Source organism: Haliotis asinina, chromosome 1 (genome assembly GCF_037392515.1).
Source record: "Haliotis asinina isolate JCU_RB_2024 chromosome 1, JCU_Hal_asi_v2, whole genome shotgun sequence".
Taxonomy (NCBI): Eukaryota; Metazoa; Mollusca; class Gastropoda; order Lepetellida; family Haliotidae; genus Haliotis; species Haliotis asinina.
The window spans coordinates 95,823,957-95,835,263 of NC_090280.1; positions in this window are offsets into that span (position 1 = coordinate 95,823,957).

The window sequence follows — 11,307 nt, forward strand, 5'->3', positions numbered from 1 at the left end:
AAATTATTGAGAATAGCTAAAGCATTTCATATTATTAAACGAGAACAAATCAGATAAAATTGAATGTATTGTGAAAGTGAACTGACCTTTTCATGTTGTGTAGGTAACAATTTAATATTTTATCAAGTCTCCTTGAGCTTCACGGCACAGTCTAAGACGGGTAGGCATACTTCCTATCAGAGAGGTTAGTGTCTCGTGAGTTATGCTGTCCCAGTATCGGACCACTTCTCTCTTCATGTCTTCAATTTTTGTCAACCCCTTTTGATTCACACATTCCTTCATCATCCCCCAAATGTTCTCAATGGGATTTAAGTCAGGACTATATGCAGGAAATGGTAATGCAGTCACATTTTTCTCCTGAAACCACTGCTTGGCATGTTTTGCGGTGTGTTTAGGATCATTATCTTGCTGCAAAATCCAGTCATTTCCATAAAACACATGTGCACTTGGAAGCAGAAAATTATCTAATATGTTAGTGTAGCGTTGACTTGTCAGATTTCCCTCAAACACACACAGCGGGGTCGTTCCTAATAAGGATATCCCTCCCCATACATGAACCTTTGGGCTGTATTTAGGTCGTCGATACAACGGTGCTGACGCAGACTTTGTCAATATTTTCACATTATTGGGATATACCCATATTGAGCTTTCATCAGTAAAAATCACATTTTCCCAGTCAAAGTTTTCATGTGCCAAACACCACTCAACACGCCTGTCTTTATGTTCTTGTTTCATGAGAGGAGAAAGAATTCCAGTCTTTTTCTCCCATCCAAGATCAATCAAATTTCTTCTAACTGTAGATTTTGATACAACTGTTGATCCCCTTTCTATCATTTCATACCTGATGTTGGAGATGCTTGCCCTTTGCTTTTTAGACGCTAAAATTCCCAGCCGGACGCGATCTGAGAAGTCCAATTTTCTGGGTCTCCCTGCTCCTTTCTGATGCCCCAAATCCTTTCCCTCTTTAAAATTCTTCCTAATCCTATACACAGTAGAAAGAGGAGTTCCTGTTCTCTCTGCCAATGTATTTACATCATCAATTTCTTGATTACACAACTCAAAAATCAACCTTCTTTTATCTTCAGCAGACATTGTTGACAGTGCTGAGGAAAATGACGTCTGCTACAAATTCAGGGGAGGTAACTCTAATTGTACTATACTCAGTAGGCCAAGATGAGTTACCTCCCTTATACCATAACTTAGTTTTAAGTATCAGTGAATCAGTTGAGGTGTTAGGATAGCTCAAAGTAAGAAGAAAAATTCTCAATAATTATGAACCAGACTATACTTGTACACGTCCCTGTTACTTGAATGCGTGTATATTTGAAACATATGCCCTATCATTCTAAATGCATAAACGTTTTTTGAACATTCAGTGAGTATTATTCTGCCATTTCGCAATAAGTTCCCTTCCTGTTTCAGTAAATTAATGTAAAGCACGCACGTACACGCAATACTTCAAACTTCAAGGTAACTTTGTATCAAGAGACTGCACACATGGCTATATTTACGATCAAATTTCAAACAACTTGAAATTAAAACTACTTGAATACCGGAGCCGGGCTGACCTAGCTACCAAAGACACCCCTACGTAGGACAGTGTCTCTGTTGAATATTAAGCGATGAAAAGTACATTTTCCCTACATTTTGGTCTGTGTTTTAATAGAAATTTATTTTTATCACTGATTCTTTTCCAACATTCCTTCGTTATTCATTTCAGTCATTTCAGATATGTTTTGGGGGTTTTGCGACGTGACTATCAATGATGACGTATCAGTTATTCCCTCTTTAATATCCTCGCAAAATTCAGTAAAATAGATTGATTTTACTCAACTGACCGAGATGGCGTATTGACGTGTCATTATTTGAGCTTAGTAGGTTCGGATATAAGTCGGAGTAACAAGATTTTCACACAGCGATGTCTGAAAGGCTCACGCGTGACTTGTAACATCAACTAAACAAAGTCTTTGTTGGGAACATTTGTAACGAAGGATTAAAGAATATTCTCCGATCCTCCTGAATGATATCCATGAATTGCCAGCTTTTATGTATAATCCGTTACTAAAAATGACAAAATATGTCGTGGTGTTGAGTAGACACTTTTCAGAAGCGACTAAAATTTAGAGTTTAAAAGAAACTGTTGTTTCGCAACATCATACCCGAGTAACCACGATATTTCAGGATCTTTGCGTATACTTTCAATAGGTCAGTTAAGAGACGCGGTTCGGAATACGGGTGAGTGAGTTCAGTTTTACGCCGCTTTTAGCAATATTCCAGCAATGTAGATAAATCGGAGGGGGGACACCAGAAATGGGCTTTGCACAATGTGTCTATGTTGGGAATCTAACCCAGGTGGGGTTACCAGCTATCCAGCCAACAGAGTTTTGGTACGAATCACTATGGATACGGGTTATCGAGTTCCGGAACCAATGTTTAAAGCGATGTTCAGCCTCACTCATTCATGATCACCCATTCATACAAACACCCACGCACCGCCCCCTTCCCCCCCCCCCCCCCCCCACCCCGTTCCTCATATACATGGTATCCGCAAAGAATATTGAAATTGAAAACAGATTAAAATAAGCATGATGTTTTTTAAATCTTAAATGTTTTTTTTTAATGTTTCACAGTACAGTGAAGTAGGTTTTCGAATAAATATCTGTTAATGCACTCCACTGTGCTATGTCGTATTTCTGTCGGACCATCGAGAATGAACTGTATGTACCTGAATATTCGTGTATACTGGCAGCTCTAGAAATTGATATTCTTTGCATGACTACATATAGTTGTTCCTGGTATGTTTCGCAGGAGCTGTGTTTACCCAGGTATTTCAGTGCAGGCTAACATTGCTTATTTCGCTTCGTTATGGACAGTCTGATCAAGCTTGAACGGCTTTGCTGTTATTTTAATATCTTCAGATATGATATTGGTTCGCATGTGGAAACATACTTGCTCACCTCTCTTTTAATGTTGATGCTGCTTTGGTACATCACACTGCATCTGTCATAAGTGGCACTTTGTGTTCCTGCCTATTACGGGTGCATGTACACCGTGTGCCCCGATTGTCTATCATTATTACACTGTTTACTCTGACTGCCAGTCATTGTTAAAATATGTGCCCTGATTGTCTGTCACTGTTACAGTTTGTTTCCTGAATGTCATTTTCACATTGTGTATCCTGACAGTTTGTCACCGTTACAAAGTGTGCATTGGCTGTCCGTCCTTGTTACACTTAGTGTCCGTTATCAGTCTGATTGTGTTGTTGTACCCTATTGGAATTAATTGTTTCATGAATAAAAAAACACCGTTCTCTGCAATATGTCTGTGAGTGTCAGAAACCGCACTACTTGACTAACTCAGATTCCAGTGTCGGTTGTACTTTGCCACTTTCGACAGGTATAGGCTGGTTTATAACAACACTGCTTGGGACATTGTCCCGTGCACAAAATGCAGACAACAATCTGTTACACGTTGGAAAACAACGTTGGTCAAGGATACCAGATGGTCGCTTTCGGCAGACTGACCTCTGCCGTCACGGGTTCGACCTACGCAGCATTTCAGCTTGGATGTCACTAGGCAAGCATTTGAAATACACCCTTGGTCATCCGACAGTGCACAGATACTCTGCAGGAGGACATGGTAACGTAAATGTTCACACTCTAGTGTTGTTTACTTCTCATGAAGCTGAGAATGAAGCCTTATCCGTGAACGGGGTAGTAATAAAGTACTTGAATATGCTTTATGATGTACATTTAGCCCATTGTAGATGTCCCTGTTGACCTGAGCTAGAACTGGTCTTCAGCAACCCATGCTTGCAAGAGGCAACCAACGCGATATGATGGCTAGGTTCGTTGACTTGGTTGGCACGTCCTCGTATCCCAGTTGCGCAGAACGAGTGCGGCGTAAAACAACACACTAAACATAAGACGCACTCGTGGCGACGTTTCTGGTTACATGGGGTGATTTGCATTCCTCGTGAAGCCCCACACAGAATTGTGTTCAGATTTTGTCGAGAACATTTCACGTCGTTCACAACAAAGAAGTGTATTGACTGTGCTTATTTTATTGATTGAGTCCACTGTGACACAGACTGACGTAAACGTAAATCAATTTTAAAAGTCGAACTCAAGTAGCACATACCACTGGAGCCGTAGGACCCTGGTTTTAGTACTGTTCCGAAGTGAGATATTCCGTGCGTGACCCCAGTCCGGGTAAAGAATGCAAGTCATTACATTACTGAGTGAGCTGCTTCTAGCAATACTCCAGTGGTATCATGGCGAGGGAACACAAGAAATGGGCTTCACATATTGTACCCATATGGGGAACTGAACCTGGATCTTCGGCGTTTTACCACTAGGATGCCTCATCGCCACCTAAAATTACTGAGTCATATGTTTTTCGGGGACGCAGCCGATACGAAGACTTACGAAGGGATGTCAAGAAATTTTAAGCCTAACGATATTTTCGATGTCCAATGGTCGTAAAGTTACCCTTTTATTGCTTAAAGTCTATCAGTAAACGTGACGTGTAGTTTCAAATCGCTTGTTTATGCACTTTAATACATAAGTTTGATTTTTGGCGGGGATTGGATAGGGGTGGGGGATTACCAAGGTAAAAAGTAAAAAAGAAATGGGGATCGTGAGACTGGTACATAGCAAACCAATTTGCTGCGGTTTACAGATATTGTGTAGGAAAATAAAACTTAAAAAACAGCACCATTTATATCACTATCGTGGTGAGGTTCACTACATTTTTGTCATCATCTCGTACTCAAGGTGGCAACTGTACTTGCAAGGTGGCAGCTGTAATGCGTACGACTATGGCCGTTGCGCACGTACCGGTTTATCATTTGTGCATAATTTATGTTACATGGGCTCACAAAATTTTTCAATTGACATTTCAAAGTACCCCCTCTGCGAGTGAGAATATGTTGACATTTAAAAGTGAAACGGCCGCTGGGATCCTGGGTAAAACTGATGTTCGCTAAGTTCAGAGGAGATACAATACACTTGATTTTTCTGAGGTAACAGTGTCCACCAGCTTGTATCAGCGCTTTATTCAATCTTTGCTATTTTGTTGTGGTTGGGGTTTCCCGTTCAGAACACGTGTTGAACATAGTTACAACCATTGAGATCAGTGTTCTTGTCTTCTGTCGAATGGCTTCCCAAAGGCACAGCTCCCCTAGGAGAGAACCCGGTCGATCAGATGTCGAAAAGATCTGAGATTTCACTTCTGTCAGACAAAGTAAATCATAAGTTTCCTCAGTAAAGATCCTTTTCTCATTTTCTTAAATAATTTCAGTACAAACTCAATAGGCCAAATTGTAGAATACTTTTTATCAGAACACAGGAAAACGTTCTCTGATTGGACAATCGGTCCTATCATATTTCGTCAGGTAAAATTAGTCTCGAAAAGACAAAGTCGTAACTATTCTTTGATATATTATGACAGACACTCACACCGAGATGTGTGACCCGCAGGTGTCAAACTAAAGGAAATGAGTCTACCAGAGGTATCGCAAGATTGAATTGCTATACCTCGTATAGACGTGTTTCAGTGAACCACAGGAATATATTTCGAACAGACAGTGTTAAGCGGAGGTTTAGAATGAAACATTCCCTTGCTTCAAATGCTCAATAACACCCCCAAATTTTCAACACAAGGACCCATGAAGACCCGGGATAGAACAGGCCTAAAGAAGTGACTATGCTTCTCCTAAGAGGCGACTAAGGGGATCGGGTGGTCAGCCTAACTGACGTGGATGACACATGTCATCGGTTCCCATTTGCACAGATCGATGTTCCTGTTGTTGATCACTGGATTGTCTGATACAGACTCGATTATTTACAGACAGCCTCGATATAACTGGAATATTGCTGAGTACGGCATAAAACTGAACTCACTCACTCACTTTCAACACAAAAGTAAACCAAAAGGCCCACATGGGTTTTACTGTCTGCGCTCATTGACACCAAGTACACTGGCACTGCAGTGAAGTGTCACCAGCTGGCCTTTTCAGCTCCTTCCCATGACAACATCTGGAACTGTGACGTACGTTCTTCAGATTTACGTCACACTATGATTTCAGTGACGTCACCTCTACGGTTGTGTGCGTCTTGCAATTTCCGGGACTTGAATGCCATTCGATAATGTTTTTCAACCGTTCCGATTAAAAAGAACACAGCGACCTTTGGTTTACACTGTTTTACACCTCAAACCACTGCGCTATAGGTTCAAGTCAGTATGCACTATGGTAACCTGATATAAACCCCCATGAAATCGTTTGCCGATTTCGCGTTTTTCATTGAACAACTTTCTGAGACATGTGATATTTGTTTTATTGAACAACTAATTGAGATATCTGATATTAATTATATCGATCATAAACAACAATCAGTTTCTAGAAGGAAGTGTTTCGTTCATGTCTGGTGAACCCGTCTCGTAGGTACAAGTATTGATAGGACAGCCTCATGCTAGGGGATTATTTGCCTTTGAGGTGGAGTTAACTTTTGTTATCATAGTTTATCCTATTAACGTTAACTAGTTTATAACATTCGAAATCAGTAGCGACGAATGAGAGGCTATTGTAAGTAAACCCGTCCTCCACGTTATTAAAGCCTCACAGTCACGCCATATAGACAAACAAGACTAGAAACAAGGTCTTCATACAGAGAATCCAAGATGGCCGATTCATTACGCGCACTGTAGCAAAAGTTACATATTAAAAATAAGGAGAGTTTACTTCTTGTTTTCCATGGTTTGCCCATACAGGATTTAACAAACAGCGCTAAGTTTAATCATTCAGACCCTATCTTTAAGTTTCAATTTGTGATCTGTAATATCAATCAGGGCTGATTTCTTTTCAGTGTGACGTTTCGGTATCTGCAACACATCGATCAACATGAGGCAGGACAATGTTACAGAGCCTTCCCCCAACAAAAAGCGGCAGTCTTTAAATAATCAAGTCTTGACGAACCACAACGGTGATTTACGAAATGAGCGATTGGCGCAATCTTGAAACGATGACGTGCATGAATCATTTTGTCAGACCACCCGACCCCGTTAGACGCCTACTGCGACAAGCATGGGTCAAGACAAATTGTAACCTGAATCTTCACGGGTTGAAAGATCTCTACCCTGAAAGGTTGAAATGAATAATGAATCAATACTGGAAACCCAAGAGTGATAATAACCATCATTGTCCTAAAGGAGCAGAAAATGAGTGAATTGTAAGAAAAATATATTATTAATCCCAACCTAAATCTTCACGGGTAGACACAGTGGTAAGAAGAATTAGTTAACGTTCCCCAATATCAAATTGCATGTTTTTCCCAGAATGTTACGTGAACGTTATTAGTTAACGTTCCCCAATATCAAATTGCATGTTTTTCCCGGAATGTTACGTGAACGTTATTCACGCATCGATGGCACAGCTATGCATTATTACACTCTTTTCGAGGAATATTCATGTGCATGTGTTTGGGTTCGAGTGATGATGGACCCATATCCTTTCAACCAATTCCTGGTATCATTAAATAACTGAATTACACTAATGTGAAAACTCACGTGGTAGTCAGAATCCTAAAAGAGAAATTCACTGGGGATTTCATGCGGTCATTGATAGGTATTTGTGTACTGTTCACAGTCGGTTTAATGTTCCATGAGCTGTGAATTGAGATAATGTATCTGATGAAAATGTTATTGTAAGGACCATGATCACGTAAGGCGTGATAACACTGCAGGACATTGTGACCATAAATGGTGATCATTCTCATCGCATTCACCACCGCCACCGCTACCACAACCACGACCTCAACCACAAACACCATAACTACCATCACCACAACCACCATAACCACCACAACCACCACCATCATGGTGATGATCATGATGATGATCATCATCACCATCATCATCATCATCATGACTTGCCATCGAGATGTTACTGTATTGTCCTTTCACATGCGCAAAACCGATATCAATAATTCACTCAGATTTTGCCCATTGTAATCTCGTTCTATTTGTTTGTTACTTCCACCTGCATTCACATGTATAATCTAGCTATGGGATGGCTGTCTATGAGTAATCGAGTCTGGCCCAAACAATTCAGGGTCGAATAACATGTGCATACACCAGCCTACTCAATTGGCCACCTGACCATCCGAATTCCAGTTATAAAATAGTTGCCTCTTACGCCCAATACTAGTTGCTGCAGACCGAGTCTAACCAGGGTGTTCAAAGAGAATGTAGTTCCAGACAGTGTTTGAAACCCTGAAACGCTGCAGAACCTAAGGACCCAGATCCCCCCAACGGCGTGGATATAATACCCTTAGTTATTGGGATGAAAAAGCTGTCGGCCTCAAAGGACCCGGGCAAAACAATAGCTGTGGGCCAGAGAGGTTTTCAGTCGGCTTCGGGTGTACAGACCGACATAAATTTCGAACGCTGGTTGCACGATCACCATGCTTATCTCTGTTACGGTGGATGACGCAGTTGGTCAATGCAGAGTTGTGGTCCCCGTGAGATGCAGCATCCTCATCAGAGTTTACTTGTCGTCACAGTGCCAACGTGACATTTCTCAACACTCAGCTTTACCTTCGTCATTTTTCATGTTTGCAATGCTCTTTAAAACGCCATTACAGACCTCAATCAATAAATGCAGTATCATCAAACAGACAATGTAATGAATCGTGAGTCAATCGCGCAAAAAACCTTCGTTCGTCAAAACAGGTTTGCGAAAAGATTCAGGCATATCATTTCGCAAAAAGCTGTTTAGCAGACGCATGCCAGCTATTGTCAAGCCGTTGATGAAACTGTCACAATGATTTCCCGTAGCCTTCTCCCCGAGTGGAATGTGGTGTTGCGTGAGATTGGCCTAGATTTTTTCGTACCTCACTTAGCGCTAAATAGTCGTAAGGTAATGTTAATTGATGGTACTTAGGAATTTCTCAGCGCTCAGAGAGCTTCGAAAATCTAGGCCCATGATACCAGGTCGTGTCACGTGATCATTTACAACATGTCGGTGTGTTTACACTGTGATTTAGCAAATATTCAAACAGCTCCAGTTTTTGGGTATATAGTTCATAACTCGGATTACCCAGCAAAGCTCTTTTCACTAAGACTAAAGGACGTCATACTACCGTTGCTCTTAAGTTGGTTGATCAAGGTTACTACATTAAGGTCCTAGAGCTTTCAAAAGACATTTCCAAATGTGATGCATCAGAGACATCAATCATGTCCGATGCACTTCCCTATTTATACCATGCATTCCTGAATTATTCTAGAGAACAGTGACTAGACTTTGCATATTTATGATTGGTGGCACCGGTGGGGCAGGATACCTCACCTTTTCACTTACACCTGGAGCCATCACTATTTCATAGTGAATTATAAACACATATCGCATGGTGATAATCACTGGTTTATCTGGTCCAGACACTATTGTTGAAAAACAGCTTCGAGCAGTTGCAATACTGATGAAACAAATACAATGATCTAGTCAGAATGGTACAGTCGGCTTCTAGCAGGGATCTCTTATGGGCGTGGAAAGGGCTTATGTTTAGATAATGAGATAAAAAGGATTCAAAGGTCAGTCCGCAGTTCGGACTGAGTAGATTAATGATCTCGTTTCACGCGAGATTTTCTTTTGAAGCATGATGGAGTAATTAAACTGGTTTCACGTCTCTTTGAGCAAGAACTGTTGAAAATGTCAACTAGTAAGGTTGAAAAGGTAAAGACCATTAACCTAAACATTACAACTACATTGTTTTACTGTTTCAGGTAGCGGTCGGATAGCCTTGTGGTTAAAGCGTTTACGTGTCTCGCCGAAGACCCGGGATCGATTCCCACATGGATACAATGCGCGATGTCCATTTCTGGTTTCCCCCACCTGAAATTAAAGGAATGTTTCTATTAACCATCAACAGCCACACTTTTCGGAAGAACGTAAGAACAATATAATCGCAGGTGTTAGCATGTTGCGTGTTGTCAGAATCCTTGATAACTGTTTGAATGAAATGTTCATTCATCTCCTCTTCACGAAATAAGATTTTACTGGACAAAATTGATCGCATTTTTATTGCATGGTATTTTCAGACACATAAAAGACAGATATTGAAACATGTGTTGATAGTCTTTGGGTTTGCTGGTTTAGTTATCTAAAGCTGCACCCAACATCATCCTTTCTATATGACGGTAAATAATCGAGTCTGTACCAGACAATCCAGTGACTGACATTAATGATACGGCAACATGCATTAATGACATGCATCAACTATCAGAAAGACTGACCACCAGATCTCATTAGGCGCCTCTAATGTCAAGGAAGGAATGCTGAGGAACAACGCCAACAGGTCATCTATACGTGTATTTCCATTATGTTAGAATAAAGAATTTCAAGAAAGGATGTTCCCTCGCACCATGTCATTGTCTGTTCCAAATTACACAAAGGGAATCGAAAATGTTGATATATGCTAAACGATTTGTGTCCAAAGATTACTACTTGAAGCTATTCCAGTGCAGGTTAGCTTTATACTCTGTTGGATCTGTGTCGAAAGATTACTACTGGAAGCCATCGTGTTGGATCTGTGTCAAAAGATTGCTACTGGAAGCCCAGGTGGATGATGCATGACATGTGATTTATCAATAGTAAATAAATGTCTCTCATGTCTGTCAGGGGTCTGTATCCTAAACATAGTGCATAATATATCAGTATATTAAGATATCCATTGTTACGTTTTATGTTAGGGCTTCATCAGTATTATGGTAAACCAAGAAAGACGTTCTCTTGTTGAAAGATGCAACCGAATGTGTCTTTTGAGTAACTTAGATGTCGAAAATGAGCTTCATTTATTAACTTGCTTTTCATTTGCATGAAGATGTGTGTACTAAATATATAACAGAATATTATCTATTATACCATCCACTACGTATTGCAACTTATGTATAACGTATTTGCATAACTTCAGTGTATATGGACCTTTTGTACAATAAACATCTTTGACTTTGACATGACTTATTGTAAAAACAAAAGGAGTGCATCTGGAATAATTTCTGTTATAAGGTCAAAATTGCATCCATGATTAATAGTGTAGTACCGATCACTGACATTGGAGTTGCTGTTTCTAGAGATAACATCAATACCCTTGTTTCGGAAAAGGACAATATGTCAGTAGTGGAATAAAATAGATTTATAAAGGATGATTCAATGATGGGAGTTAATGGAATTTTCCCTATCACGAGGCGTACGTGAGACCATGGAATGATGTAACTTTTAACAAATCAGAGAGATTGAATAGGGTCATGTGA